This window comes from Danio rerio, chromosome 3, assembly GCF_052040795.2.
Source record: "Danio rerio strain M-AB ecotype USA chromosome 3, GRCz13ab, whole genome shotgun sequence".
Lineage (NCBI taxonomy): Eukaryota > Metazoa > Chordata > Actinopteri > Cypriniformes > Danionidae > Danio > Danio rerio.
In genome coordinates this window covers 4,012,501-4,026,965 of record NC_141023.1, presented here as the reverse complement: position 1 = coordinate 4,026,965, position 14,465 = coordinate 4,012,501, and the positions used below count along the sequence as shown (strand labels likewise).

The following is a 14,465-nucleotide window of genomic DNA, read 5'->3' as shown; positions in this document are numbered from 1 at the left end:
TGGCTGTGTTTATCCAGTCATCATGCTCAAATGTGTATTGGGGCGATTTAGGTTAACAGAATGAAATAAGACATACGTGAGCAGATTAAGTAATACATCATCCTGTTATATCACAGGCTGATAGATCACGTGACTTCACAGGAAAGAGTGAGCAGTCCGTGTTTCTCCAGACACAGGTGAGTTTAGGGTCAAAATAATAACATGCGAGTTTATAGTTGTGCTTTTCTGACATGATTTCTATTTTTATTGAGGGTTTATTCAAGTTTAAGCGCCATTTCATAACTTTAGAGAGTCCAGTAGCTAATGCTAGCTTTATGCTAGTAGGTCTTGAGTTTTGTTTTTGCTGGCTACAGCAAAGTGAAAGTAAGAAGAAACCGTGTTTTATTTCCTACATGGCTGTCTGTAACGTTACTTATGTTTCATTTGTTGGTTTTACTTTTTAATAACTGTTAAATTTATATATTTACGAGGCAAACACCAAGAAATGCCATCAAGCGTGCTTTACTTCGGTATCAAAAACGTCATTACAACAATACATCACATGACTTAAATAGTTGTCAAGAACCAAAGAATAGCCAGACCGACACTCAGATCATTACAAACACACATTATCCCAATACACCACGATAACATTGTAGGCTGATGCATGCAATTTTATTAAACGATATTACAAAACAAACCTGTAGACCTGTAGACTTCACATGCCCCTACTGAAAAAAACAGCTTAAACCAGCCTAGGCTGGTTGGCTGGTTTTAGCTGGTCGACCAGGCTGGTTTTAGAGGGGTTTTGGCCATTTCCAGGCTGGTTTCCAGCCATTTCCAGCCTGTTCTTAGCTGGTCAGGCTGGGAGATGACCAGCTAAAACTAGCTTGACCAGCCCAGCCAGGCTGGGAGCCCAGCCCAAACCAGCTATGTCCAGCTTAAACCAGGCTGGTCAAGCTGGTTTTAGCTGGATTTAGCTTGTCATTTTCCAGCCTCACCAGCTAGGACCAGGCTGGAAATGGCTGGAAACCAGCCTGGAAATGGCCAAAACCCCTCTAAAACCAGGCTGGTCAACCAGCTAAAACCAGCCAACCAGTCTAGGCTGGTTTAAGCTGGATTTTTCTGCAGGGGCATGTGTGTAAAACTTACAACAGCATTACGAGTGTAAAATATGCTTTTAAGAATGACAGTAGATTAATATTAACAATAATAACTTTATTTTTTAGAAACATTTATTAGATGTTTAATACACATCTAAACATAGTAGTCTTGCCTAAAACAAGGCTAAATTTGAGCTGTTCATGAATATCTAATAGATGTCTAAGAATAGGCCAAAACTAGACTAGTCATCAAATAAACTGAAATGAATGACTACACATGTAAAGTCTGTCTACTCTGTCTTAATTGATGATTAGTCTAGTTTTGGGCTATTCTTAGATGTCTGTTAGATTTTCACTGACAACCCAAATTTAGCTTTGCTTTAGCCAAGATTACTATGCTTAGATCTCTATTAAACACTAAATAGTTTGCTGGCTATCTAAACGATCATAAGCAGAAGAATGATCAAATAGGGGAGAGTTGGAGAGTCACAACACTGTTTGCATTTCCTTCAGTTTCTCAGACTCAGTTTTTTTTTTTATTGTGGAAACACGATTTTAAAATAATAACCCCAAATCTATCAGACAACCACCCACATTTATATGTGTAGATATGATATTATATGTGCAGAATTGATTCTTGAACAGACAAAGTCACACGTTGCTACTTTAATTCTGTATAAAGTGAAAAACATCACTCTTTAAAAATATGAATAAATAAAAACATATTGATAATGGTTATGTAGTGTAACTGCTGGATGGTGACTAACATCTAATATAAGCAAAAGGAATATGAACCTTCAAATAATCGTGTGTGCTCTCTTTATCTGTGTGTTTCCACAGTATAATGGCAGAAGTTGATATTTCAGTGGATCAGGACCAGTTCATGTGTCCGGTGTGTCTGGATCTCCTGAAGAATCCAGTGACGATTCCCTGTGGACACAGTTACTGCATGAGCTGCATCACAGACTGCTGGAATCAGGAGGAGCAGAAGCGAATCTACAGCTGTCCTTTATGCAAACAGAGCTTCACTCCGAGACCTGCTTTAGCTAAGAATGTGGTGTTTGCTGAAATGCTGGAGAAACTGCAGAAGAGCAGACTCCAGACGGCTGCTCCTGCTTCTGTTCACACTGGATCTGGAGATGTGGAGTGCGACGCCTGCACTGGAAATAAGCAGAAAGCTGTGAAGTCCTGTCAGGAGTGTAGAAACTCTTATTGTCCAGATCACCTCCAACAGCACGAGAGTCTCTTCAGAGGTCGAGGACACAATCTGATGGAGGCCACTGGACGACTGCAGGAGATGATCTGCCCTCAGCATAATAAAGTGATGGAGATTTACTGCCGCACCGACCAGCGCTGCATCTGTGTGCTGTGTTTGGTGGACGAACACAAAAATCACGACACTGTGACAATCACAGCAGAAAGGAGAGAGAAACAGGTACAGTATACTGCTGGAACTCATCAATGACACTTTATTTTCCTTCGATTAGAGAAACCTCTAAGCTGTGGTGGTTTAATGATATTTGTCTGCAGGAACATTTGGAGGAGAACCAGAGAAACTTACTAATAATAATCCAGAAGCGAGAGGAAGATCTTCAGCAGCTGAGAGACGCTGTTGACATTCATAAGGTGAGAAAAATAAACTGGATGGAGATTCTGTCATTTCTTTGAAATTTGTTCTTTAATAAACACAAGGAGATGTTTAGAAGAATGTTCAGGCTGTTCTTATCAATCATTTTAACTCTTGGTAACTAAAGTGAATGAACTGAAAGTGATGAGTGTGTCCTGTACCAGCGCTCAGCACAGTCTGCAGTGGAGGACAGTGAGAGGATCTTCACTGAACTCATCCAGGATATTGAGAAACGTCGCTCTGAGGTGAATCAGCTGATCAGAGATCAGGAAAGAGCTGCTGTGAGTCGAGCTGAAGAACAACTGGAGCGACTGAAGCTGGAGATCAATGATCTGAAGAGGAGAAACACTGAGCTGAAGCAGCTTTCAGAAACACAGGATCATCTTCACTTCCTCCAGGTATTTATGTGTGTGTGATGTAGAACAGATGAAGAATGAGTGACGGTAACAAGCTTCTGTACTTATAGAGTGTTTGTGTTTGTGTAGAGTTTCCCGTCTGTTTCTCTCTCTGGATCTTCAGATTCAGGCTTCACTGTCAGTTCTCATCTGTGTTTTGATGATGTGGTGAAATCAGTCTCTCAGCTCAGAGACAAACTGCTGCAGTTTTCCTCAAATGAGATGAAAGCGATATCTGGAAGAGGTAAATACTGAACTATTTTTTTAGAAATGAGTTAATGGAATATAAAAATATTAAAATAAAATAAAACATTTTCTTGCTGTAAACTTAATCAACTGTTGTGCCAAAGCTAATTGATTCAAGTAGTAAAACTTATATCATGCATGTTGATGAACTATCAACATATAAAATCATGTGATGATGCTAGCTGAAGATTAGCCTGAATTGATAAAAAAGATAATTTTTTTCTAAAATGTGGCGTGGGGTTAAGTGAGACATAAGGCACAAGTTAAATTTAGTCTATCAGACTGCAGGACTTGTGAATGAGGCCTTCATGTCAGCAGTGACACAACGCAACATCACTTCTGGATTTAGGTTAACTGGAATTTTTCCATAAAACCGAGAAAATTTTCCTTGATGGAGCATTTGCACCATCCATGGTGTCAGACTGGCCAAATTCTGAGCTCCAGCCTGCCAGTACTGAAGATTTGGGTGATCTACCCCTTGCAGGGGAATAATAAGTTGATAACAATCATGTAGAGGTGCGTAAACCTAACCGTTAGGGTTGTAACGATTTATCGTTGTACGATTTATTGCGATGCAAAAATGTCACAATATGCATTATGGCGTTATGACGATTTGATTACGATATGACGTCCGTTTTCTCTTATTAGTTGAGCTGTTTGCACGTGAGCTACGTTCCACCTGCTGTCGCACGTGAGTTCAGATTGCAGCAGCAGTAATGTTAGCAGACCAAGATGAGTGGAGCTGAAATAGAGGATGGCCCATCCTCTCAAAATCAGACGTCTGGCAACATTTCGGTTGTACAGTCATTGCTTTAGACTCGTCCGCTTTTTGACACGCATACTGGGTCAAACATCCTGAGTTTTAAAGTCTTCACAGTGATTTACATACTTTGCACAGCGACATGGATACCTCCTTATGGTGTTGAAAGAGTCACATACTGTATTTATAAGGTACAATTCACCCTAAAATATCATTTTATATTTGATATTTATAATGATGTATTGGCGGCCGCAAAATCACACATGAAGTGAGCTGACCATAAGCTGTTACTACAGAGGGCGGACTATGATAGACGCGCATGCGCGTCTGCTTCAGTGAACAGAACCTGCAGGTTGTGACTAACAGGTAATAAAGTAATAAACAACATTCAGTTTGTGGAACAGAGTGATCGTTCAGGAGCTGCGTGGGAAGTATGAACAGCACTTAGCAGTGGAAATGAAACCGAAAGCGTGCACATTGTTTAAATAATCATATCACACACAAAAAGGCACGTCAACATGATACACTTGATAGCGCCGACATTAGCAACGCCGAAGAAATAGTAAACCTGCCTAAACTGTAGGGCTGTAACGATACACGATATGAAATCGAAATCGCGACACTCAGATATACGATCCTGTGTCGCGGTGTGATAAGGGAGAATCGCGACACACCCCGTGACTACCTTTCCATTAACGTCATGCGTGCCTGCAAAAGTTGAGCTAGTTGAAGAAGAACGTGAGGAAACACTTTTTTTTTCTGCTCAACATTACCGTTTAAGCCCTCGCAATATGCGTTTAGCCGCGGGAGAGCTCGCACGGAGCTCTTAGTAAGGGACCGTCTGAATGTGTCAGGAATATCAAAAACAAAACCAACTTAACCCCGCTTGACAACAGACAACGGCAGAAACATTGTCAATGCTGTCAAAGCATTGTTGTTAATGTGGCTGCGCAGAGAGGGATGGGCGTTCACCAGATGCCCCGACTCCTCTGCAGAGGAAACTTTTCTGTAACCGTGCTGTGCGCTTTCTGTTTAACCCTTTGGGAGTTAACGTTACGTGCTGACTGACAGGTGCGCGATATTTGAGGCCAGGAAACAGGACGAAGCTTTCAGTTAAGATGAACACAGTTTCTATAGTTATACTGTATTTATAGATAAAGGTATATGGCTTTGTATATAATCACTCTATCATGCTGGAGTTTATAGCCGTTTCGCTTTACTTCAGGACGCATTAATGCCACTCTGATGGTCTAATCGCTGTTTTAAGTTATCCAGAGCTGTATGAATGTACAAATCCTGAATATCATAATATTATTAAATATTACAATTGTAACAACACAGACAGCAACACTCATGCACAATCGATACCCAGCTGATTCAGTCGTTTCATAAGAGGACCGCGCTTCTTCTTTTCTTTTTTCCTTGTCAACGTAAAGGCAGGGAGATGCGCCTTGTTTTCGGCTTATAAAGCATGTATGCACATTAATGCAATAGCATATTTAAACAACAAAACTGTTTACAAAAATTCTACATATGCGCGCGTTGTTGCTGTCTTTTCTTCACGCAGCACGCGCACTTGAACCGCGAGGGAGAGAGAGGAAATCAAAGGCTATATCAGGACATATTCTTTAAAATAATGATTTCTATAAAAATGTAAAAGGTTCTGTTATTATAATAATAACAGCGGGGCATTAAATAAATGCATAATTTCTGTGGAGCGGGCAATTTGAGGAAGTCTGCGATTTTTATTTGACGGAAGAAAAACATGATTGGAAAAAAAAGCCTATGCCGGTTATTAAAAAGAATCAGTCAGTATTTTCGTTTTGTAATATAAATTAATTATTTAAGTGAAAATAATTTAGGGCAGTCCTACAGTATTTATTTTATTCATTTTATTTAGTTTATTCTGCTCTTCTGTGCTAAACACTGCAGGTGCGTGAAAATGCTCTGTTGTTCTCTTCTGTTATTAATATGCTAGCATATAATAATAAATCAGTATTTTAAAATGCAATATTTAATGTGTCAGACACAAAATAGACACGTCAATTTGTTTAATATAAAATTAATAGTAATCTGACCAGTTAACCGTTAATAACCGATTAATGAGCGGCGGTTGTCGGTTAGCAAAATTAAGGAAATGAGCATCCCTAGTAGCCATTTAATTTACTTTTTCTTTTTTTTGGTAATTCAGTTTTTTATTTCCGAAAGTGAGAATATACAATTTTTACAATCAGATAACAAAATAATTTTAACAGATATAACCCCATATATATTTCCCACCCCTCACCCCATTATACGCACATCAGGAAACACAGAATAACTATAGTTTAGACCAAGCTGTTAGATAATTTCCATTAAGTTGTCATCCGTAGCATCAGATGAGGGTTAAGTGTCCAAGATTTCTTTGACGTTGCATATGTAGATTTTTCTATGCCGTAAGAATGTCCACTTTGGCATGTTGATCTGTGCTGATGACAGTTCCAGATACTGTATTTCCAATAATGAATGTAACCAGTGCTTATCTGAGAGATCATGAGGAGGTTTCCACCTTTGTACCAACATTTTCTTTGTAGCAGTTGAAGCAGCTAACCAAAATTTACGGACCTTTTCATTTAAGGGAAATTGAGAGTTATCATTCAATAGTAACAGTACAGGATCTTTGGGGAAACAAATTTTTGTAACTTTAAATAAAATGTCCAGCACCGAATCCCAAAGTTTTTGTACCTCCGGACATTCCCACATCATATGTAAAAAGGTATCTGGACGCTGTGGTTCACAGAACTTACAATATGGATCTGGAGATAAACCTATGATATGTCGTATACGTGTGGTTAAATATGCCCTGTGGATAGTTTTAAAATGAATAAACTGGTGATTAGGGTTTGTGGAAGCGTGGAATGTATTATGCCATACAGTTTCCCAATCGATAGTTGTATTGGGTCGAGACATATCAGATAGCCATAGTCTTTCTTTTGAGAAACTATGTGCATTAATATTAGAAAGACAGCAGTAGAGATAGGAAACAGTTCCTTTTCTTGGAGCATTATATATCCATTTCACAATCGGGTGGGTATGAAGATCCTTACCCCATGGTGTCTTATGAGCCTTTAGTGCTGCCCTTATTTTAAAATATATAAAAAGAGTGTTGGAAATATTAAATTTGTTAACCAGCTCTTGAAAATCTAAAATTGATTTTTCTCCATTTATGTCTTTTAGTGTTAGAATACCTTTATTGGCCCATGATGGTTGATTAAAAGGTTGTCTACCAGAAAGTAAGTTCACATTGTGCCACAGAGAAGAATGATTATGCCAGGTGGTTCTGGAAGGAAAATAAGTTTCTACCTTTTTAAAAATTTGGAGGGTATAGGATAAAATAGGTCCATAGCGCAATATACATTTCCTATGGTTAAAGCCTGAGAACAGAAAGTCTTGCAGACGTGTTGGAAAAATAACGTCTTTTTCTATTTCTTTCCAAGAACATTGTATATCAGGTTCGAACCATTTCACAACTGAGAGCAGAATAAATGACCAGTGGTTTAATTTGAAGTTAGGGCAGGCCCATCCACCCTCTGTTTTGTTTTTTTGGAGAGTGGACCATTTTACACGGGGACGTTTTCCATTCCAAACAAATTTGTTTAAAATCGAGTCTAACTTTTTCCAATAGTTTGGTGGTGGAGGGAGGGGAAGCATGGAGCTTATGAAATTAATTCTGGGCAAGATTTTTATTGTTGAAATTCTGGCGGATGGTGATGAGGGTAGGCGCATCCATCTCTGGATATCAGCCTCAACCTTACTGTAAATTGACATATAGTTTATTTTAGGTATGAGTTGTAAGGTTGGGCTCAGCTCAATTCCTAAATATTTGACTTTTGTTGATATTTTTATATTAGTATTATTAGTAACATTATGGCCAATTGGATTAAGGGGCATCAGAACTGATTTAGAGTAGTTTATTTTGAAACCAGAAATTCTTCCAAATTCATTTAAAGCTGTGAGGGCATTGGGTAGTGAATTTTGTAACTCTGATAGAAATAGAAGTATGTCATCAGCATATAAAGAGATAGAATGGACAGATGAGCCTAACTGAATTGGGGTAATGTTGTTACATTGTCTAATAAATTGAGCCAGTGGTTCTATTGATAGATTAAACAAAAGAGGAGAGAGAGGGCAACCCTGTTTTGTTCCCCTCTTAATACAAAAAGTGTCTGAAATAATTCCCACTGTAGTTACTCTAGCCAAGGGGTTAGAGTATAGAGTTTGAATCATCTTAATGAATTGATCGCCAAAATTAAAGTTTTTCAGTGTGTACCATAGATAGCCCCATTCCAAGCGATCAAAGGCTTTTTCCGCATCTATAAGGAGGAGGCCACAAGGTTTTTTCAACTTTCCTGATTCAGCTATAACGTGTAGTACTCTACGGACATTATCTGAAGCTAAACGTCCTGTTATAAAACCAGCTTGGTCTGGATGAATTAATTTACTTATTACTGATTGTAGACGCTTGGCTATAACTTTAGCATAAATTTTTATATCTTCATTAATCAGAGAAATAGGTCTATAGTTGGAACATTCAGAAAGATCTTTTTCGGGTTTAGGTAAAACAGTAATTAAAGCAGTATTAAGATCTTTATGAAAATGGGCTTTGGTTATGGCCTTGTTTATTGTTTGTAGCCAAATGTGTCCCAGTAAGTCCCATAGTACTAGATATAATTCGCCAGGGATGCCGTCAATACCTGGAGATTTCCCTGTATGTAAATCCCTAACTGCATTATGTAATTCATCTAGAGTTATTTCTGAATCTAGGTTGTCAGCATCTTCCTTAGAAAGTTTTGTTAAGTTTAAAGACTCAAAAAAAATTTCTAAATGATCCGTGTTAGTTTGTATTTCTGAAAAGTATAATTTTTCAAAAAACTTCTTAAATGTTTTGTTAATATCTGAGGGGTTTGAGGTGAGAACCTGTTCAGAGTTTTTTATTGCATTTATATTAAAGCGTTGCTCATGTTTTTTTAAAGTGAGTGCAAGGAGTCGGCTCGGTTTGCTTCCATCTATGTAGTATTTATGTTTTGTGATGTGCATCAAGTATTCGGTTCTTTGTCTAAGCAGGTCATTAAGTGTAGCTCTTTCTACCTTTAATTTTTGTTGTGTTTCTGTTGCAAATTTCTTTTCTAATTCCCGCTCCAATTCTCCACACCTTTTTTCTAATGATGATATTTGTTGGAGGTAATTCTTTTTAAGCCTTGCAGAAAAACTAATTGCATTATTTCTTAAAAAACCTTTAATAGAGGCCCAAAACATGTCTTGGTTGGAAACAGAATTTTGAATAATGCTAATAAATTCAGTTAATTCTGATCTCAGTTGTGAAATATATTCCTCGTTTTTGAGTAAAAGAGTATTGAATCTCCATCTAGAGGGTTTGGTCAGTGTACTAAATTGCAGCGATGTTGTTATTGCATTGTGGTCAGAAATACTTTGTGGTAGAAATTCAATGTTCTTTACACATGAAAATATCATAGGAGATAGTAAGATGTAGTCTATTCTTGAAAAGTATTTATGTCTTGGTGAGAAGTAAGTGTATTCTTTCACATTAGGGTTGAGCAACCTCCAGGTGTCACTCACGTTTAGGTCTTTAGTAAACCAATGTAATGCTTTTGAAGACTGGGGTTGTATCATTGGGATTGAAGGATTTGATCGATCTAAAACAGTGTCCATTACCGTGTTCATGTCTCCTCCAATAATAAGTGAATATTCATTATAGGCTAAAAGAGTTTTTGTAATGTCTGGGAAAAAAAGAGCATCATAAGAGTTTGGGGCATAAATATTGACAAACATTAGCTTCTTTCCTCCTATATTAGTACAACAATATGCCATTCTACCATTATTGTCTGATCCTAAATTTTCAATACTGAAAGTATGATTTCTTTTAAATAATATAACCACCCCTCTCTTTTTAGAGTTATAACCTGAAGATACTATAGGAATATAGTGTTTGTTTTGTAATCGCTGGACATCTGCTATCCTTAGGTGGGTTTCTTGGATAAGTGCAACGTCTATGTTTTTCCTGCGAAGATAATCTAAAAATTTAGTCCGTTTACTAGGAGAGTTTAACCCTCTAACGTTAAGAGACATAATATTCAAATTAACCATAATCTCTGAACATAAAGCTTTCACAAATAAACATGTAAAGATTGTAGTAGTAGGTGCAATTTACACATAGAAATTTCGTGGATATATATGAAAAGAATATAAAAATTCCTGCGTATTTTATTCCTGAGTGCCCCACCCTTTCCCTAACCCCCTCAATAACGAGCGTCTGTGGCGATCGCGAGGCAATGTCTTAACACTATTCGCCTTCCAGTACCTCCTAATATTAAACAGCTGAGGAACGTTACAACCATCAGTGTATCAGCATCAACTCTATTTAAACATGTAACAAGTTTTGAATACGGGCTGTTCCAATCTTAAACCAAGAAACTTAGCCCCCACCTTGTCGACAAAAATATAATAAAAATAATAATACAAAAAATAAATAAATAAATAAAAAATAATAAAATAAATAAATAAAATAAATAAATAGCATAACAAATAATAGTAAAAATATATATAATCATAAAATAAATATTGTTAAATAAATAAAATTAATATCATGAATATCTAACCGTAACTTTAAATACCAATAAAACAAAATAATAGTATTAATAGTAATAGTTGTTTACCGTATAATTTGGTCATTTAGGGGGCTAAGAAATGTTTCTAATCATGTCATTTAAGTGTCGATAAGTCCAGTATTGTCTCCTTAATCGGTTTCCTCCATTGCCTCCTGGGCCCGGTTTTTCAAAAGTAATCCACTAGGATTTTGGATAAGGGATTGGATCAAATCTCAAAATGGGTTTTTCAAAAGAAAAAACAGATTACGTAATCGGATTAGATCACGTAATCTAATCTTGGTTTTGATCCGGATCAAACCTTTACTTTGGGTTTTTCAGACCTTTTTGTAGGATCTGGATCACTTTGATCCAAAAAACCTGGATTAAACTGATCCCATCAGAAGGGTGGATTTAGCGTGGATTTCATGTCCAAAATGTAATGAAAACTTAAAAAATAATACTATTTTTGGATCATACAGTATCTTACGAGATATACTATTTATTCATAAGTTTTTAATTTTATTTGTTCATCCGTCAGGCTATAGTGAGTATCGGCTTTAACGTATTCAGCCTTTCAGTATAGGCCTACAGCAAAGTAGAAAGAGTTTGGCCTCATAAAATAATCCCCCAAACAGCTGTCAAAACTGACCAAAAACAATCAATTTTATTTTGTCACTAATTGATATATATATATATTCATCACAATGGAAAATATTTTTGTGTTTAGAATATTTATTAGTGATGCATGCAATGATTACAGAATAACCAAGAAAATTTGCAAAGAATGGCAATTGCTGATTTTTTTAAATCACTTTCAACAATTGCAAAAAGAGACTGAAAGGGCAGAAGCACAGCTTCGTCTGACAGAGAAACAACTGACTCTGACCAAACTGCAGACAACCAAGGCCAATGACTAGAGATTCGCCTCCTAAAGGCTTTGCTCAGACAAGCAGCTCTCTCCACATCAGATGAGGAAGTCTGAAATTATTGTGGAGTTTTTGACATTAAGTCTTTTTTTTTTATTTACATCTATATTTGAAACTTATTATAAATATCCTCAATGTACAGTGTTGTAGGTCTCAGATGAGTGGACTGCTGAAAGAGGATGGGGTGGGGTTTTTCTTGTTTTTATTATTTATTATTTTAATAATTATTAATTTTTTTTAGTTTTCATTTCAAATAAAAATAAAGTTATATTGGCCCCACGCTGGCTATTCTACTTGTCGCTCTTTACATATCTATAGTTCTACATTGTGATGTCCCATCCTGTTTGAGCACTGGTAATCCAGATTTAGTGATCCTGAAAAGTTCCTATCCGGATCAGATTGATCCAATTCGATGTTGCTTTGAAAAACTGGCTCAAAAAGTAAGCTGGATTACGTGATCACGGATCACAAAAACAGGATTACTAAATCTGGATCAATTTTATCCGGATTAAACCTTTTGAAAAACCGGGCCCTGGAGCTGAGGATATAAGGATCTGCTTGCCGGCGATGACGTTGTTCGCTCCAGTCCCTCGAAGTATTTCTCGGCTTCATCCGGCGTCTCAAACGAGTATTTTTGGCCTTTGAATGAGACTTTCAATATTGGTGGGTAAATTAGAAAAGTTTCCGCACCTTTTTGTTGAAGTTTGGATCTGACGGCCGAGAACGCTTTTCTCTTCTGTGTGGTCGCGGCGCTGTAATCCGCATAGAATTCCAGACGCGCTCCTCCGGGTAGTGTGGGCTTTGCTTTACCTGCACCTTGAAGTATGGCCTGCCTGTCCGGATAACGAAGGAGTCGAAAGATCATCGCTCGTGATCTGTTTGAGTTAGAATTCGAGTAGACTCGATGAGCTCTGTCAATCTCTATTGGACTTGAACGCCCTGACAGGTCCGGGATCCATTTAGGTAGCGTTTTCTGAAGGAAGCCGATAGGGTCGTCTCCTTCCATTCCCGCAGGTAAGTTGACCAGACGGATATTGTTGCGTCGTGAGCGATCTTCCAAATCCGTGCATTTTCGTTGTATTTGGTCAAGCTGAGACAAGCAATGATTAGTATCTTTTTTAGTTTTGCGAAGGTTTCCTTGTAGATCATCTACTTTTGATGTTATCGACGCCATGTTCTTACCCAGAGAGCCTATTTCTTCTTTTATAGCTCGAAGAACAGTTCCATTTTCATTAATGTAGTCATTGAAAGGAGCAAGAGCGGACTTTATTGCCTCTGTTAACATGCCGAAGACCATTTCACGCAAGGCTTCCTGCTGCGCTTCGATTGCATGGCTGACGATGGAGGCCACGTCGTCATCAAGCGTTTTTAGTCGTTTGTTTTCTGTAGCTTGTTTTTGAGGAGACATCGTCTTTTTACTAGTTGCCATTCTTTAGAAGGAGTTGATGTTCTATTTTAATTAGGAATGTATCCTCAATTTGAAGGAAAAAAAATGATATAATTGGAGGTATTTGTAAGGAGCTCAGTGCTGAGCAGCCATCTTGCAGCGCGCGCCACCGGAAGTCCCTTAATTTACTTTTTCTATGAAAGAGAACTTGATTGAAAAATAATTTTCAACATGCTTGAACCATCTACACAATGCAGTTTAGTTCTGTTTGGTTTTTCAACAGTATTTTGTTACAAAGAAAACAGAAGTGATATAGCTTTGGCTATTTATTTATTTTATATATGGCTATTTATATTGTTAATAATTTGCATAGTTAATATTGTTCTTTGATGTTTAGTTTATAAAGATTTTTCAAATGTTATTTAATAAAAATAGTTTTAAAAATGTTTTTTTTTTCCCACCCCACACAAAAAAAAAAATTGTGATACGAACCGAATCGTGGGTTTGGTGTATCGTTACAGCCCTACTAAACTGCTGAAAAGACCCTGACTGTCCTGTGTAATGAAAAGACGGCCACCCTGTCACTCATCATGCCCAACATGAAGACAGCCATCTATGAAAACCTCTCAGACAGACACACATCAGTTCAGGATTATTTTATAGAACTGCTGATTACCTGGAAATGTAGATTGCACACACAAAAAACGCAAGTGACCAAGCAAAGCCTTAAGCTCTTACTGTTAAATTCAATTGAATTGAATAATTTCAATAATATTTTTAAGAAGTTTTTAAATTGTTTTATTTTCCAGAGACAGTCCTGTTTAACTTATTTTCTTACAGAAGGTTCAGTTTAACAAGTTGAAACAAAAGAAATACATAAAAAATAGTTTACTTGGTTATTAAATTTTTAAAAAAATAAAAATTGCATTTCAGTTTAATTTTCAATTTTGATTCCAAATATCGTGATACATATCGAATCGTGAACATTATATCGTGATACACATTGTATCGTAAGCTGAGTGTATCGTTACACCCCTACTAACCGTAAGCCTAAACTAAACATAAACTAAACGTATCCTTTAATTCTGATTGGCTGATTGGAATGATGTTCAAGGATCTAAATAATCTAATTTAAATTTCTTCTTAGGGCGACACAGTAGCTCGTTGTTGGCGTAGGTTTCCTCTAGGTGCTACAGTTTCCCCAAAAGTCCAAATACATGCTCTATAGGTAAACTGAATAAACCAAATTGGCCGTAGTGTATAAGTGTCAATGCAAGTGTACGGGTGTGTCCCACTGTTGGGTTGCATCTGGAAGGGCATCCGCTGTGTAAAACATATGCTGGATAAGTTGGTGGTTCATTCCGCTGTGGCGACTCCTGATTAATAAAGGGACTAAGC

General features: G+C 37.3%; 3 protein-coding genes across 6 annotated transcripts in view; all 3 read left to right on the top strand.

Annotated features, from left to right (window-relative positions):
• myh9b (myosin, heavy chain 9b, non-muscle) overlaps nt 1-14,465 on the top strand; it is a 798,697-nt gene that overhangs the window by 222,188 nt on the left and 562,044 nt on the right. The gene's annotated exons all lie outside the window — the stretch shown is intronic.
• ftr50 (finTRIM family, member 50) overlaps nt 1-14,465 on the top strand; it is a 51,970-nt gene that overhangs the window by 21,561 nt on the left and 15,944 nt on the right. The gene's annotated exons all lie outside the window — the stretch shown is intronic.
• Nucleotides 1-14,465, top strand: part of ftr46 (finTRIM family, member 46) — a gene marked incomplete in the record, with an annotated part of 57,521 nt that overhangs the window by 27,212 nt on the left and 15,844 nt on the right. The window contains 1 exon segment of the transcript NR_200066.1: nt 2,613-2,708.